Below are 17,510 nucleotides of genomic sequence, written 5' to 3'. Positions count from 1 at the left end.
CTCAAAATAATGAACAGTATATATTTAAAAACATCAGCAAGTACCATCTGCAATGGGGACAAGTTAGGAGCCTTCTCAATAATATCACTAGTGAAGCAAGGATTCCCATTATCACCTCTATTATTTAATATTGTTCTGGAAATGCTAGCAATAGCAATAAGAGAGGAAAAAGAAATTGAAGGAATTGAAGTAGGCAGTAAGGAAACTAAGCTATCTCTTTGCAGATGATATGATGGTATACTTAAAGAACCCTAGATAATCAACTAAAAGACTAGTGGAAACAACAATTTTAGAAAAGTTGCAGGGTACAAGAGAAACCCACATAAATCATTTGTATTTCTATATTTTTCCAACAAAACTCAGCAGCAGGATTTAGAAAGAGAAATTCTATTTAAAATCACTCGACAATATAAAATATTTAGGAATCTATCTACCAAAAGAAACACATTAATTATGTAAACACAACTATAACATGCTGTTCATACAATTAAAACTAGGTCTAAACATTTGGAAAAAACATTAACTGCTCATGGGTAGGATGAGCTACTATAATAAAAATAACAATCCTACCCAAATTAATATGCTAATTCAGTGCCATACCTATCCAACTATCAAAAAAGTATTCATAGATTTAGGAAAAAATATAATAAACTTCATCTGGAAGAACAAACATCAAGAATATAAAGGGAAATAATGAAAAAAAATTGAAGGTTGGGTCATAGCTGTACCAGATCTTAAAATCTAGTATAAAGCAGTGGTCATCAAAACAACATGGTACTGGCTAAGAAACAGAAGGTAGGTCAATAGAACAGACTAGGGATAAATAACCCAAGAAAGCTAGAGTTCAATAAGCCCAAATATCCCAGCTTTTGGGACAGGAACTCACTATTTGACAAAAACTCCTGGGAAAATTGGAAAACACTATGGGGAGTATTAGGTTCAGATCAAAATCTTACACCCTATATCAAGATAAATTTGAAATGGATAGATGACTTAAACATAAAGAGTGAAATCATAAATATTTTTGGTGAATATAGATTAGTATACCTGTCAGATCTGTGGTAAAGGAAGTTATTTAAGACCAAGCAAGAGATAGAGAACATTGTAAAATGTAAAATGAATTGTTTTTATATCAAATTAGAAAGTTTTTATTAAAACAAAACCAATGCAACAAAAATGAGAAGGAAAGCAACAAACTGGGAAAACATCTTTATAACAAAATTCTCTGACAAAGGTTTAATTTCCCAAATATATAAGGAACTAAGTCAAATCTATGGAAAACCAAGCCATCTTCCAATAGACAAATGATCAAGGGACATGAATAGGCAGTTTCCACAGGATTGAATCAAAACTTTCAATAAGCACAGGAAAAATTGTTCTCAATCCCTCCATATTATAGTAATGCAAATAAAAACAACTCTGAGGTACCACCTCACACCTAGCAAATTAGCCAATATGACAGCAAAGGAAATTGATAAATGTTGGAGGGATACGGCAAAATTAGGACACTAATACACTGGTGGTGGAGTTTTGAATTAGTCCAAACATTGTCGAGGGCAATTTGGAATTATGCCCAAAGGGCTCTAAATGAATGTCTGCCTTTTGATCCAGACATACCACTTCTGAGTTTGTATCCCAAAGAGATAATGAAAAAGATTTGTACAAAAATATTCATAGCCACTCTCTTTGTGGTAGCAAAAATCTTGAAAATGAGGGGGTATCCAGTGATAGGGAATCACTGAATAAATTGTGGTATATGTTGGTGATGGAATATTATAGTGGTGAAAGGAATAAAAGAATGGAGGAATTCCATGTGACCTGGAACAATCTCTAGGAATTGATGCAGAGGGAAAGGGGGAAAACCCAGGGGAACATTTTACACAGAGATTGGTACATTATGGCACAATCAATTGTAACAGAATTTTCTACCAGTAGCAATGCATTGACCCGGGACAATCCAGAGGAACTTAAGAGAAAGAATGCTATATACATCCAGAGAAAGAACTGTGGAACCAGAAATGTACTAAAAAATATATGATTGACCACATAGTGTAATAGCGATGTGATTAGAGTTTTGATGTTAAAGAACTGTTCTACTGCAAATATGAATAACATGGAAATAGGTTTTGAACAATGAAGCATGTTGTATAAATGGAGTTTTTGAACCCTAGACTTCATTCCCCAGAAGTCCTTGGTATTTCCCAGAATTCCCCATAATCTCTCCTATGTCTCCACATTGGCTAGATCACATTATTGGTATTTAACTGGCAATAATGACTCCCATGTCCTCTCTTCTTGCATGATGATGCAGCAAGTATGGTGGTAAGCTAAGTGTGGGGATTTTAAATGGGCTAATCAGCCATGGGCACATGGTTTTTAGTTTGTATCCTCTTTATTCCTTGATTTCCAATGATCCTTAATAAACCTCATATAGTTTTATAATAGAATTATACATTTAATTTTTATAATGTATAACCCAGTGGAACTGTTTGGCAGATTTTGGAGGGGCAGGAAGGAAAGAGAAGGGTGGGCAGTGGATCATGAATCACGTGACCATGGAAAAATATTCTAAATAAAATTTAAAAAATAAACTAAAATTTAGAGATAAACACTCATCAAGACAAGATTTCCTTATTTTTCCATCCTAAAAGAAGTGAGTGGTTATGAATTTTTGCTTGTCTAGACTTCTATCTTCCTCATTATTTTTACATGAAACTATGATATAAATTGTATATACCTGCAATTGTAACTACTAATAATTGTTATGAGAGGACTGTTTTGATGGATTCTTTCTTCAATGAACCTCCTCTTCTGTTAAACAAGAAGGTTGATTTATATTAGTAAAATCCTTCCCATATTTGTGATTTTATGAATAACTCCGATTCTTTAACAACATCATGGTCACACTGATCTTGTCAGAATTTACCCAATACCAAGGTATCCAAATGCCAAAAGAAACACTTGTCAGATTGCAGAGATTATTATTTTATTGGAGGGTAATTTAAGCATAATCATTGGAAGTCACATGTCCAACCACACAGTCTGGTCAAGGATTATTAAATTTCTTTTGATTTTTTGCACTGTAGAAGATATTATAAGAATTTTTTTTTCAGATACAAAGGAGTATAAAAGACATACTAGCTACGCTCAAGAATCTTACAATCTATTTAAGAAAAGAAAAAAAAACACATGAAATTAATGTATAATGATACCCCATTGGCAGATTATAACATGCTCTATTTTTGAATAAGATAAGGTTTGGACCTGTGATTTTATGACTATAGGGGATTTCCAGATGAGTAAGCATTCTAATGATATAGGCAGGTGTATTTTCTGCCACTTATCTTGTTAGAGAAGTAGTCAGATCATTAAGAGGTTAAGTATAGTGTCCCAGGTCTCATGGTCCTTTCTAGCGCCCAACCTAATGTTTCACTTCGACAATACCTCTTGATTATGTTCCTCTTCTTTCTCCAACACTACCACTACTCACTTTAGGGTAAGCCCCTATCATTTCCTTCTTGGCCTATTTTAATAGCTTACTTATGGTTAAGCCAGACTTAAGTTTCTCCTCATTCTAATCCCTCATCAATTCAGCAATTAAAAAGATTTTTATTAAGTGAATATTCAGTCATATCATCCCACTATAGTGTAATGCAGTGGCATTAATAAACCTAATAAACACCCGTGTGTAAAAATGGAGATTTGAACCCCAGACTTTAATCCCCAGAAGTCCTTGGTACTTCCCAGAATTCCCTATAATCTCACCTGAGTCCTGTAAACCTTAACATTTCTTAGACTTATGAATGTTGGAAATTTCCCCAATGGGAAATTTCATACTGGAAAAAATTTCCTACTGATAGTAAGAACTCTATTAGAATGTGAAACCCCTTGGCATGAGAGGATCCTTCTCCTCCTTACTTAAAACTACTTTAGGACAGAAACCTTTTGCTAAACAATGGAAAGGGTTTTGACTATGCTTAAGCATAGAACAGGAAGTTCTTTGAGTCATGATTGATTTTAGAATTGATACAATAGAGATACTTGGAATGACAGAACCAGGTCTTGGAAAATACAATCTCCACCCTACTTAGAGTAACAGGATTTAGGAAGGGCTGCAGCAAAGATCAAGATTTAATTATTTGAGAATATGACCTTCAACAGACATGTGCAAAGCCACAGACCTCTGGGCGGTCCTGGGTTAAACTAGAGCCACCATTGGCACAGGGGAGACATAGACAGTGATTGGTAGATGTGAGAACTGAGGGGAGGGAACTGAGATGGTTTCCTTAAAGATAGCGGGGTCTGAGGACAGAGGGAGGAGAGTTTTTTTTGCTCTGAGGAGGTTTTGCTCGAGGAGGTTTTGGCTCTGAGAGGTTTTGCTCTGAAGGAGTCTGAGAGGAGAGAGGTCCTGGAGGGAGAGCTCCTGGAGAGGTCTTGAAGGAGGCTGTGGAAGGAGAACTCAGGAGGAGTCAGGAGGAGAATTCTCTGGAACATTTCTTGAAAGGAGGCTCTCTTGAAGTTGGAGCCTGAGGTTGGCATGAGAAGCCTTACCTAGAGAGATCTTGGGTGAGTGATAAAACCAACTGACTGATTTATTCATTCTTATTCCTTTCTTACTTTCTCTCTTTTTCTATTGATTAATCAGTGTATTATAAATTAAATTTCTCTATAAAACCCAGTTGGCTTGGGCATATTCATAAATTGGGAATATATTCCCTGGTAACCATCTTATATTTATATAAAACCAAGACACAGTAGAAAACATATTTCAGCAGTCATAATTGTTATATATTTCCCTTGCTCCCAAAACATTTTAATTATCACAGTTTTTGCTCCCACTCTCTTATCTACAACTATTTAATGCTCAAAACTATTTTAAATCTAACAGTCCTCACCTGAGTGTGAGAACACAATTTGTATTTAAACTGGCTGTAACGCCTACTTCGACCTCTTCCTGTACTCAGAGATTGCAAGGATGAAGTGAGTAAACTAAGCGCGGGGGTTCTGATTTTTGCTAAATCAGCATGGCATGTGGTTTATTATTTTGTATCCTTGATTCCTAATAATCTTTAATAAACCTCATAAAAATATATTACTTTTTAGTAGAGAAACTAATTTAACTGTTACAAGTGGCTATGTTAACTCCAAGATCAAATAAAAAAAATCTTTTTTTATTTTTAAAACTCTTCATAATTTATTAATTAATCTTATTAAATATTCTAATCTTGTTGCACCTTTCTACCCAACATGTACTCTTTCATCCAATGCCACTGGCCCTCTGACTATTTAACAAGCATTTCTCTGGTCAGGACATTTTCTTTGGCTGTGCAGCCTGCCTGGAACACTCACTCCTCCATTTCCCCTAATGACTTTCCTAACTTCCATTGTCTCAGCTAAATTATCTTATTTTTTTTTGTTAATTTTCTTCAATTCCTTTTAATTTTTGTGTCTCCCCTCTTTTAATCAGTCTATTTCCCTGTATATAGCTTGTTTTCTTTATATATTTGTTTGTCTCTTGTGTCTTCCAATAGATTGTAAACTGCTCATAACAAGAACTATTTTTTTCTCTTTTTGCATCCCCAGTGCTTAGCATAAGGGCTGAAATTGGATAGGTGCTCAATAAATGTTAATTGACTGATGATACAACCTCTAAATTCTAAAGAAAATAGAGGAATAAAAAAGTGTAAACCAGAATAATGAAAAAAGTCTCCATTTAAAAGTGCATCTTGAAAGACTGCTAAAGTTTTGATTCTTGAAGAAGTTGGGCAGCTAGGAATTCTTCCAGCTGAGTTGAAGAACATGAATTCTGTTCATAGAAGAGGAACAAAAATTACATATATCTAAGATTATACAAACAATTCATTGATTATTAGACACTTTCTATGAGGTAGTGAACGATAAGGCTGAACTTATAGATAATTAGCATTTAACATTTATTGAACACCTATGATATTTTAGATACTGTTTTAAGTCCTAGAGGTGTAAATAGAACAAAATGCTTGCCCTCAATACAACTGTTATCTTTTGATCTTATAGATAATATTATAGGAGCTTAAGTAAATTATATCTTCATCTACTCTGTGTGTGTGTGGAGAGAAAGGGAGATAGAAAAAGAGAAAGAGAGAGGGAGAGAGAAAGAGAGAGAGAACATTTTAGAAAATATAATCTAAAAATGACTTTTAGTAGTAGTGAGTTGGTGAGGTCCTATAATATGTTAATGTGAATGCAGTGAAATGAGAAATCTAAGAGCCTTAGGGGAATGATACATATATCATCTAGAACCAAGATGATAACAAAAGAAATAACAAAAAAGCAAATGATATCAAAGAAAATTATCATTTATTTTTTGAGCCCATTGAATTGAGATTATATCATGTTACTGGTATACAGGGAAGAGAAAGGAAGGGAAGCCACTTTTAGAAGTTGAAGGAGTAAAACATATCTTTAAACATATAAGTTCTCAGCTGAACATTCAAATTACATAACTGCAAAAATAAACATAGTGAGAAAATAAGTGATGAATAAGGGCTACAGAAGTATATTCATTATTGATATTTAATGTAGTAATATGTCACTATTTTGAAAAATAGAATCATGAATATTCAAATTTGTAAAGGAATATTTTATTAATATGTAATTATTCACAAATATGTTTGCAAAATAAAATATACTACGTATCTATACATCCTCTAGGAAGTTGTGCAGTAAGTAACAGATACTTTAAAAAAATCATATTGAATGTATCTAAAATAATTGAAAACTTTATTCCTTAAGTACAATAAATATTGCTAGTATTTTTGTTTAGAGAATTAATTTTCTTCTGACCACATTCTTATAAGTGTGGAAAAGATAAATTTGGCCTTAATCCTTCCTAACTTCATGTATTCATTACTTATGTAATTCATTGGGACAGCCACTAGTCATGACATTGTTTCACTTCTATAGATACTGAATAGCCATAAAGCATTAATGAATTCTTACTGAATTGATTTCTCAGGTGCTCTTAGATGTGGGTGTAGTGGTAGGATTGATAGGATGAAAACAAAAACAAAAAAAGAAACAATTTAAAAAATACTTTGTTAACATTTGCTTCAGGGTTTATCTAATTACCAGAATAATTTAGTGGAAAAAAAGTATTGACTCTGCAACCAGATTTCTTAGGTTTATATCACACACTTACTAGATATGTGACCTTGTGCAAATTAGTTTTTGTTTCAAAGCAACAGTTTCCTAATCTATAAAATTAGGGTAAAGGATTAACTGATTTCTAAGGTCCCTTTCATTTTCTTATTATGTTTTACCATTTTGTATGTCAAAATAATGCTCCTTTTCACTTAAAAAAATTGAATATAGAGGCTAGTATTGAGCTTGTCATTGATTGTAATGAAAGTTTCAAACACCAAGATCTTCTATTTCTTTTAGTACAAAATGGGATACTTATGTTCTTTATCTAAATGGGCTATAATGATGTTCAAATATGAATGTTAAAGTATAAAATATTATGTAAATTTCAGCCATATTTCCAGAAACATTTTGTTTTGTTTTGAGCTGGTAAAATTAAATACAGCTATGTTTTAAAATGTTAAATACTGAAATATTAACTAAAATTTTAAATGCTAAACAAAATGTTCTAGAAAGTTGTGAGGTTCAGTGGAATGCTAGGCCTGAAGTCAAGAAGACTCCTCTTATCAAATTCAAACCTGGCTTTAGATACTTGCTGTGTAATTCTAGGTAAGTCATTTGCCACTCTTTGCCTTAGATGCCTCATCTGTAAAATGATCTGAAGAAATTGGCATGCCACTCCAGCATCTTTAACAGGTAAACCCAAAATGAGCTAAAAAATTTCTAAATCCCCCTCAAAATCCTATTCCTTTTCCTCTTCTAATAATGTTTAAATCATTATACTGATTGCTCTCTTGCAGAGCTCTAAATAATTGTTTGTTATATAAAGGCACATTGATAAGTAACACGAATTTTGTATAACTCAAAAAACTTTAAGGGAATGAAGAAAAAATGTTAAGTTTATGTTGTAGAAGCTGTGAATATTACATGTTCAGATGTAGTTAAAAATAATTACTAATATGTACAGTAGAGTTTTTAAAATATCTAAGAAAAAAAGAAAATGTATCTTATTTATTGATTTTTCCTCATCTAATTAGTCCTTAGATATGGATATCTTAAAAGGAGAGATGAAGCATTAACGAATAGTGAAAGGTCCATATAAATAATATTTTTAAAATGTGATCAGAGAAAATAGGAGATTGTTGTTGTTGTTCAGTTATTTCAAATCTTGTATGACTATGAATGACTTTATTTGTACTTTTCTTGGCAAATATAATGGTGTAGTTTACCATTTCCTTCTCCAGCTCATTGTACACATGAAGAACTTCATGTCACAGAATAACTGAGTGCCCAAACCAGATTTGGATTCAAGAAGATGAGTTATCCTGTTTCAGGCCCAACACTGCCCAACACTGCCCACTGTACTGTCTTTCTCATGTGGGAGACTACTGAGATCATTCAGCCTTATAAACAAAATCATGTTGTCAGAGGACCACTCTAGTTCATAGAAGGACCTGTTGAGAAAGGATTTATGCCTATGGTTTCTTGCAATTGTGTTGTGGCTGTTACTGTAAGTAGGTATAATGTGACCCAAAAGAGTAACACAGTGAATATAGGCTGATGAGAATAATATTTCTATTGTCCACTAAAGGCATAGTAAAAGAACATGTCAGCCTGGATATTAATATCCTATCTTGAAAAAAAAAAGAATATAGTTTAACACTTAATTGTCTGCATATTATGAGGGACCATAATGGTTACCATGACAATTAGGTGTAAAATTTAGTCAATATAATTTATTCCACATAATTCAGTACTCTCTGTTTCCTGCTTAAGGTTTTTAAAAATTCATTTTCAGTAAAAAACTCATACTCTCTACTAAAATACAATAGTTATATGTACAGAAACATAGAGACGATGACCACCAGCTTCTAGCTTCAGGAATTATGATTGATGACCTATCCCAAATAGAGAAACACAAGCAGCAAGAATGTTGAGTTTCCTATGTGCTAGGAAAGATACTAGGCTTGTGGTATGTGAAAGACTTAAAACAAAGAAAACAATTTTGGAGCCTGAAGAACATAAACATAGAAATGTAGAACCTGGGCAAGAATCAAGGTGAGAGGAGAGGAAAACTGTGTTTTAGATTCAAGATGCAAGTATGACTAAATCAGGTTTGAAGGACTTCAGATCACTAATTAATTTTCACATTATTATGAAGAGTATGGCTACAAGTTATAAAAATGTGTGTAACAACATTATATCTTTTTAGTAAACAATTTATTTAAAAATTACTTTTGAGAAGCAGTCTATGTCATATTTTGCTTGTTACTCTAGAAATGAGGATTTAATAAATAATATTTTGGTGTCTTAGAAATTATCTGCTTATATTCAAAGGATTCACATTAAGTGGAACTGAATTACTATAAGGATATAGCATTAGCTCTAAATTATTTTTAGGAAATGAGGTAGTGACATAGATAATCACCACAATTAGATGAAGACTCATTCATTCAGTCAATAATTATTTACTGAATTCAGTCATTCACATATAACTGCACATTAACATTTTGAAAAGGGACAGGAAAAAGACATGTTTGGCTAGATTCTTGCCTTTCTGCTCAAAGGGATGACAAAGGTGTTGAAGAATCTCATCTGAGAATCCAATTGAAAGGTCAATGGATGTTTAGGATGAAAAAAGGGATTTTGGGGGTAATGATGAATGTCTTCAAGGTTTTAAATGTTGACAAGTAAAATAAATTGTTCTGTTTTTCTCTGAGGTGATAAAGAGCTATAACTGGAAATTAAAAAAAAAGAAATGTAATTACACTTGTATACACAATTGAGTGATTTTTAAAATGCTTTCTAGTGTTTTAAATTAATTTTAATAGTATTTTTCCATGGTTACATGGTTCATGTTTTCTCCTTCCCCTCTACCCTCCACCCTCCTGGAGTTGACAAGCAATTCCACTGGGTTATACATGAAGAATCCCTCAAAAGTTATTTCCATATTATTCATTTCTGTAATAGAGTAATCTTTTAAAACCAAAACCCCAAATCATATACCCATATTACACAAGTAATGAGTCACATGTTGTTTTTTTCTACATTCCTACTCCCACAATTCATTCTCTAGATGATGGTAGCATTCTTTCTCATAAGTCCCTCAAGATTGTCCTGGATCATTGCATTGCTATTGGTAACAAAGGCTATTACATTTGATTGCCCCACAATATTTCAGTTACTGTATACAATATACTCCTGGTTCTACTCAATTCACTCAGCATCAGTTCAGGGAGGTCTTTCAAATTTTCATTGAAATCAAGCAGTTTATCATTTCTTATAACACAAGAGTGTTCCATCACTATCATATTGTAAGTATTAAATTTAGGTTTTTATGCTAAAATGAAAGTTCTAAAGTGATATTGTGGTCACCAATTTAAAGATATTACAGTTCAAGTCAAAATGACTTTTAACATCTTTATTTACAAAGAGGTGGAAAGAGTGGAAGTAGAAAAATATAGATAAAAAGACAGAAAGTATTGCCTAGCTACAGATACTCTAAATTTAACCCTAATGTCTCCAGACTACAAATGCAAACCAAAAAGGAATCTCATGAGAATCCAAAGTCCTAATTAGGAAGCTGAAATCTGAAGAGCCAGGAGACTCTCAAGAATCCACTAAGAACCTTCAGTGCACACAAGGCTAAAACCACCAATAATCTCACCAGAAATTACACTGAAGGGAGTGTCCCACCAAAGCTCCAATGGGCAGAGAGGATCTCCTCACCATAGAACCAGTGGAGGAATCTCTCCACTAACCACTGCAAACTGACTCAGGATGCAGGGAAAAGGTCGCCTCCAAACCAGGAAAGAAATTTCCAGAACAAATCTCTCCAGAGGCCAGGAAAGGAATGACTCTAAAGCATGTTGATCTCTTCCTTTTTTTCACATCATTTCCTGTCTCTTCTTGTCATTCCCCTTTCTTCACAGAAACCAATGGCAGTCTTTTAATTTGTATAGCACTGCCCAAGGGAGAGGGCAGTAGCCTTTGGAGTTGTGAGCTTACTCTAGTAAGTAACTCATGAAATCTCTTACTTAATGTTAAATAGGGGTACTTTGAGTTCTTGATTTGATAAGCTAAAAATAGACAAAGGAAGAGTTAATCCTATCTTCACAATATATAACATTTTTTTTCTCCATCCCCAATGGAGGGACAACACACTCATTTTCCAAATTTTGGAATCATAAAAAGCATAGTTATTAATATTTTTGCACAAATACATATATTTATTTATCTCCTTGGGGTAAAAACTAGTAGTGGTGTTGTTGGATCAAAGGGCAAGCATACTTTTAAAGCCCTTTGGGAAAAGTTCCAAATTGCCTTCCAGAATGGTTGGATCAATTCACAACTCCACCAGAACTGCATTATTGTCCCAATTTTGCCCCATCCCTTCCAACATTTATTATTTTCCTTTACTGTCATATTAGCCAATCTTCTAGGTGTGAGGTGGTACCTCAGAGTTGTTTTGATGTGCATTTCTCCAACAGAGGGACTTAGAACAAACTTATTTTTTATTTAATTAATCAATTAATTTAGAATATTTTTCCATTATTACATGATTCATGTTCTTTCTCTCCCATCCTTCCTCCCCTCTCCTGGAGCTGACAAGCAATTCCACTGGGTTTTATGTGTATCAGTGTTCAAACCTATTTCCATATTATTACTATTTGTACTAGGGTGATCATTTAGAATCTACATTCTCAATCATATACCCATTGAACCATGTGATCATTCATATATTTTTGTGTTTCTACTCCCACAATTCTTTTTCTGAATGTGGAGAGAAGTCTTTCTCATAAGTCCCTCAGAATTGTCCTGGATTATTGCATTACTGATAGTAGAGAAGCCTATTATATTCCATTGTGCCACAATGTATCATTCTGCATGCAATGTTCTCCTGGTTCTGCTCCTTTTGCTATGTATCAATTCCTGGAGCTCTTCCAGTTCACTTGGGATTCCTCCAGTTCATTATCCTTTCAATACAATAGTATTCAAACACCATCAGAAACCACAATTTGTTCAGACATGCCCCAATATGTAAAGTATTATTTTAGTATTGTGACCTAAAACTATATTAATTATTTGGTCGCCTTGGATATCCCAAATATAAAAAAAATACCCGTCAGCTGGAAATTTATGGTGATTGAATTGATATAGTGAAAATAAATTAAGAAGAAGGAAGAAGGAAAGGATGTAGGATTTCTTCCCCCTTGCTTGTGCCAGGAGGAACACCAGAGGCTCTTAGAAGGTAAGGCTTTGGAGTGTAAAAGAGGAAGGAATCAGCCTTAACTCCAAGAAGGCTCAGCCAAGATGCCTGAACCTGAATCTGAACCTGAACCAAGGGCACACTCACCACCAAAACCCAGAAAAATAGCTAACACCATGCATACTTAGCATGCTGCCAGCCAGAGCTGCCTCTCTGGGAAAAAAGAGCCAGACAAGCAGAAGCCCTGCAAAAAAACAAAAACAAAAACAAAAAAAAAAAAACTAGACAACTCTACCTCCCTTTCCTGCATCTCCTCTGCACCAATTGTAGCCTAAGCAGCCCAGGGGTCTGACAGCTCTTTCTGATTTGTCAATTTCTCTATCAAAGGCCATCCTCCTAAACACTCAATCTTCAAGCATGTTTACAGACATTCCCAATTTTGTATACATAGTAGGGCAGAGTAATGAAAAGTTCCAAAAAACATCCCTGATGTTGTTAGAATAAGCATCTTCATTGTTATGAATAAGGAGATAGCTAAATCCAATCTTCACAATTAGACAGATACCACCTCATTTTCTAGGTTTTTTTTTTTTTTTGCCAGCACAAAAAGTGTGGCTATAATATTTTTGTACAAGTATTTCTCCCTATTATCTCTTTGTGGTACAAACCCAGCAGTGGTATGGCTGGATCAAAGGGCAGGCACTCTTTTAAAGCCCTTTGGCCATAGTAGAACACTTTTTTCATGTGATTAATGGTAGTTTTTATTTATTCATCTGTATACTGCCTATTCATATCCCTTGACCATTTGTCATTTGGTGAATGGCTTAATTTCTTGTGCATTTGAGTTCCTTATGTATTTGAAAAATTAGACCTTTGTCAGAATTTTTTATAAAACCTTTTTTCCTATTTTTTGTTTCTCTTCTAATTTTGTTTGTATAGAACCTTTTATATTTAATATGATAAAATTATTCATGTTATATTTTGTAATGTTCTCTATCTCTTGCTTGATCTTAAATTCTTCCCTTCCCCATAGATCTGACATTCTATGTTCAACTAATTTACATATATTTCCCTCTTTATGTTCATTGTTTACCCATTTTAAATTTATCTTGGTAGAAGGTGTGAGGTATTGATCTAAACCTAATTTTTCCCAAACTGTTTTTTTTCCATTTTTTTCAGCAGTTTTTGTCAAATACTGAGTTCTTGTTCCAAAAGGTAGAATATTTGTATTTATCATACCCAAGCTTGCTGAGATCATTTACCACTAGTCTATTCCATTGATCCACCTTTCTATCTCTTAGCCAATAAATATATTGTTTTGATGACCACTGCTTTATAATACAGTTTAAGACATGATACTGCTAGGCCATCATCCTTCAAGACTTTTTTTTTTTCATTAATTGCCTTGATATTCTTGATGTCTTGTTCTTTCAGAGGATCTTTGTTATAACTTTCTATTATGCTATTTTCTTCAAAAAAGTTTTTTTGGTAGTTTAATAGGCATGGCACGGAATGAATAAATAAACTAAGGTAGATTTGTCACTTTTATTATATTAGCTCATCCGACCAATGCACAATTAATATTTTCCACTTAGATCTGACTTTGTTTATATAAAAACTGTTTTACAATTATATTCTTATAATTCCTGTTTTTTCCTTGGCAAGTAGATTCCCAGATATTTTATATTGTTTAGTGATTTTAAATGGGATTTCCCTTTCCAACTCTTGCTTCTGGATTTTGTTGGTAACATATAGAAATGTTGCAGATTTATGTGGATTTATTTTGAATCCTACAAATTGACTAAAGTTTTAAATATTTCACCTAGTTTTTCAGTTAATTATCTTTCATTCTCTAAGTATACCATCATATCACCTGGTAATTATGATCATTTAGTTTCCTCATTTCCTATTTTAATAGCTTCAATTTCTTTTTCTTTCCTGATTACTAAAGCTTTAATTTCTAGTACAATATTTTAAAAATAAGTAATAATGGTCATCTTTGATTCACTATTGATTTTATTGAGAACGCTTTTAATTTATCCCCATTGCAACTGACACTTGGTGCTGGTTTTAAACAAATACTTCTCATTATTTTGAGGAAAGGCCCTTTTATTCCTATGCTTTATAGTGTTTTTAGTAGGATGGGGTATTATATTTTGTCAAAGTCTTCTTCAACTATTGAGATAATCATGTGATTTCTGTTAAATTATTGATATGGTAAGTTATGCAGATGATTTTCCTAATCTAAAACCAGTCTTGCATTCCTGGTATAAACCCCATGTGGTCATAATGAATAATCCTTATGATAACTTTCTGTAGTCTCTTTCCTGGTGTTTTATTTAAGATTTTTGAATCTATATTCATTAAGGCAATTGGTCTAGAGTTTTCTTTCTTTGATTTTTGTCTCCCTGCCTTGGGAATCAGTACCATATTTGTGTCATAAAAAGAATTTGGTAAGACTCCTTCTTTACTGATTTTATCAAATAATTTGTACAATATTGGGATTAATTATTCTTCAAATGTTTGATAGAATTCACTTTTGAATCCATCTGCCTCCAAGAATTCTTTCTTAGAGAGTTTATTGATTGTTTTTTCAATGTGTTTTTCTGATATCAGATTAAGTACTTTATTTCCTCTTTTGTTAATGTAAGCAATTTATATTTTTGTAATTATTCATCTATTTCCCCTATATTGTCATATTTATTTTCATATAATTAGGGAAAATGGCTCTTAATTGCCTTAATTTCCTCTTCATTAGAGGTGAGAACACCCTTTTTCATTTTTGAAACTGTTAATTTGATTCTCTTCTTTCTTTCTTAGAATTACTTTAATCATTACTTTATTACATTTGCTTTTTTTCAAAGAATAAGCATTTAGCCTTATTTCTCTTTATTAGTTAAATAGTTCTTTTACTTTCAATTTTATTAATTTCTCCCTTTATTTTTAGGATATCTAATTTAGTTTTTATCTTTTTAAAAAATGTTCTTTTCCTAGTTTTTTGGTTCTTTGTTTTTTTACTTATATGCCCAATTCATTGATCTCCTCCTTCTCTTTACTTTCATATAAACTCTAAGGAATGTAAAATTTCCCCTGGTTGTATCCCAGAGATTTTGATATGTTATCTCCTCATTGTCATCCTCTTCAATGAAATCAGTAATTGATTTTTTTTTGTTCTTTGACCCACCAGTTTGAAAAAAATAGATTAATTTCTTTTTAATTAATTTTAAATTTGTTCTCTATGAACACTTATCAATTATAATTTTATCACATACAAATCTGGAAAAGTTGCATTTATTATAACTGATTTTCTGCATTTGTTTGAAATGTTTTTATGCCCTAGTACATGGTTAATCTTCATATATAGACCATTTGCTGCTGAAAAGAAGGTATATTCCTTTTTATCCCTATTCAATTTTCTCTAGTTATCTATTACTTTTATTTTTTTCTTAAATTTCTTTCACTTCCCTTACTTCTTTCTTATTTATTTTTTGTTTCAATTTGTCTAGTTCTGATAGGGGAAGGTCGAAATCCCCCACTAGTATGAATTTACTATATATTTCCTCCATAAGCTCTTTTAGTTTTTCCTTTAAAAATCTGGATGTTCTATACCATTTGGTGCATATATGTTGAATACTAATATATCTTTATTATTTCTATTATCTTTTATCAAGATGTAATTCCCTTATATTTTTAAGCAAATTTAATTTTACTTTAGCTTTGTCTGAGATCATGATGGCTACTAGGGCTTTCTTTGTCTCAATTCCAGCCAAATAGATTCTGTTCCCATCTCTTAACTCTACCCTGTATTTGTTTACCTGATACAAGTGTGTTTCTTTAAACAAAATATAATAGGATTCTGGTTTTTAATTCATTCTGCTATCTGCTTTTGTTTTATGGGTGAGATCATCCCATTTATATTCACAGCTTTGATTTCTGTCTGTGTATTCTCCTCTATTTTGACTTCCTCCTTTAATCATGACCATTATACGTTCATTCTTTCCCTTCCCTATCTGGCATTTTGCTTTTAGTTGCAATCACCCCTTCCCCCTCCCTTATATTACTCCTATGACCACCACTTGCCTTCTTATTTCCCTCTTACTAGAGGAACTTTTGAGCACTACCCCTCAATTTCTTCGTCCTAACCACCCCATTTCCTATTCCGCTTCAACTTCTCTATAATGTGTGATAAAAATCTATACTCCAATGAATCTGTCTGTTCTTCCCTTACTAAGCCAATTCCAATGAGAATAAGGTTAAGCATTATCTGTCACCAGTCTCTTCCTCCCTCCCAGTATTTTAGTCTTCTCTTCCCCATCCCTGCACTTCTTTTTGTGATATATTATACCCCATTTAATTTCTCTTTTTCTATATCTCTTAGTAGTATCCTCTTTTTTCACTCCTAGATTTGTTTTTCAACATATCTTCCCACACCTGTGTACATTTCTTACTATGATAATGTTAACAATTTTAAGAGTTATAGATACCATTTTTTCCATAAAGGGATATGTCATTTGACTTTATTAAAGCCCTGTTTTTCTTTTTCTTATTTACCTTTTCATGCTTCTGTTGAAATTAGCATTGTGGCCTAAAATTTTCTCTTTAAATCATTTCTTTTCTTTATAAATACTTCAAAATCTCCTATTTTATTAAATGACTATGTTATCCCCTGAAAGAACATAGTCAGTTTTTATGGATAGTTGGTTCTTCATTTTTAAATCCAGTATCCTTGACTTCCAGAATATCATATTCCAAGCTTTCAGTACTTCAATGTGGAGGCTGCCAGATCCTGTGTGAACCTGACTGAGACTCCACGTTATTTGAATTATATATTTCTATCTTCTTATAGTATTGTCTCCTTGGCCTAGGCACTCTTCAACTTGGTATAACATTCCTGGGAGTTGTCATTTGGGGTTTTAATGCAGGAGGTAATCTGTGAATTATTTCATTCTCTATTTTATCCTCCTGTTCAAGAATATCAAGGTATATTTCTTGGATAATTTCCTGTAGTATAATGCTTAGGGTTTTTTATTTTTGGTCATAAATTTCAAGTAGTCCAATCATTTTTAAATTGTCCCTCCTGGATTTATTTTCCAGGTCAGTTGTTTTTTTCAATGAGGTATTTCATATTTTCTTCTATTTTTTCATTCTTTACATTTTGTTTTATTGTTTCTTGATGGCA

This window comes from Monodelphis domestica, chromosome 2 (genome assembly GCF_027887165.1).
Source record: "Monodelphis domestica isolate mMonDom1 chromosome 2, mMonDom1.pri, whole genome shotgun sequence".
NCBI lineage: Eukaryota > Metazoa > Chordata > Mammalia > Didelphimorphia > Didelphidae > Monodelphis > Monodelphis domestica.
Note: the sequence above shows the minus strand (reverse complement) of the source record.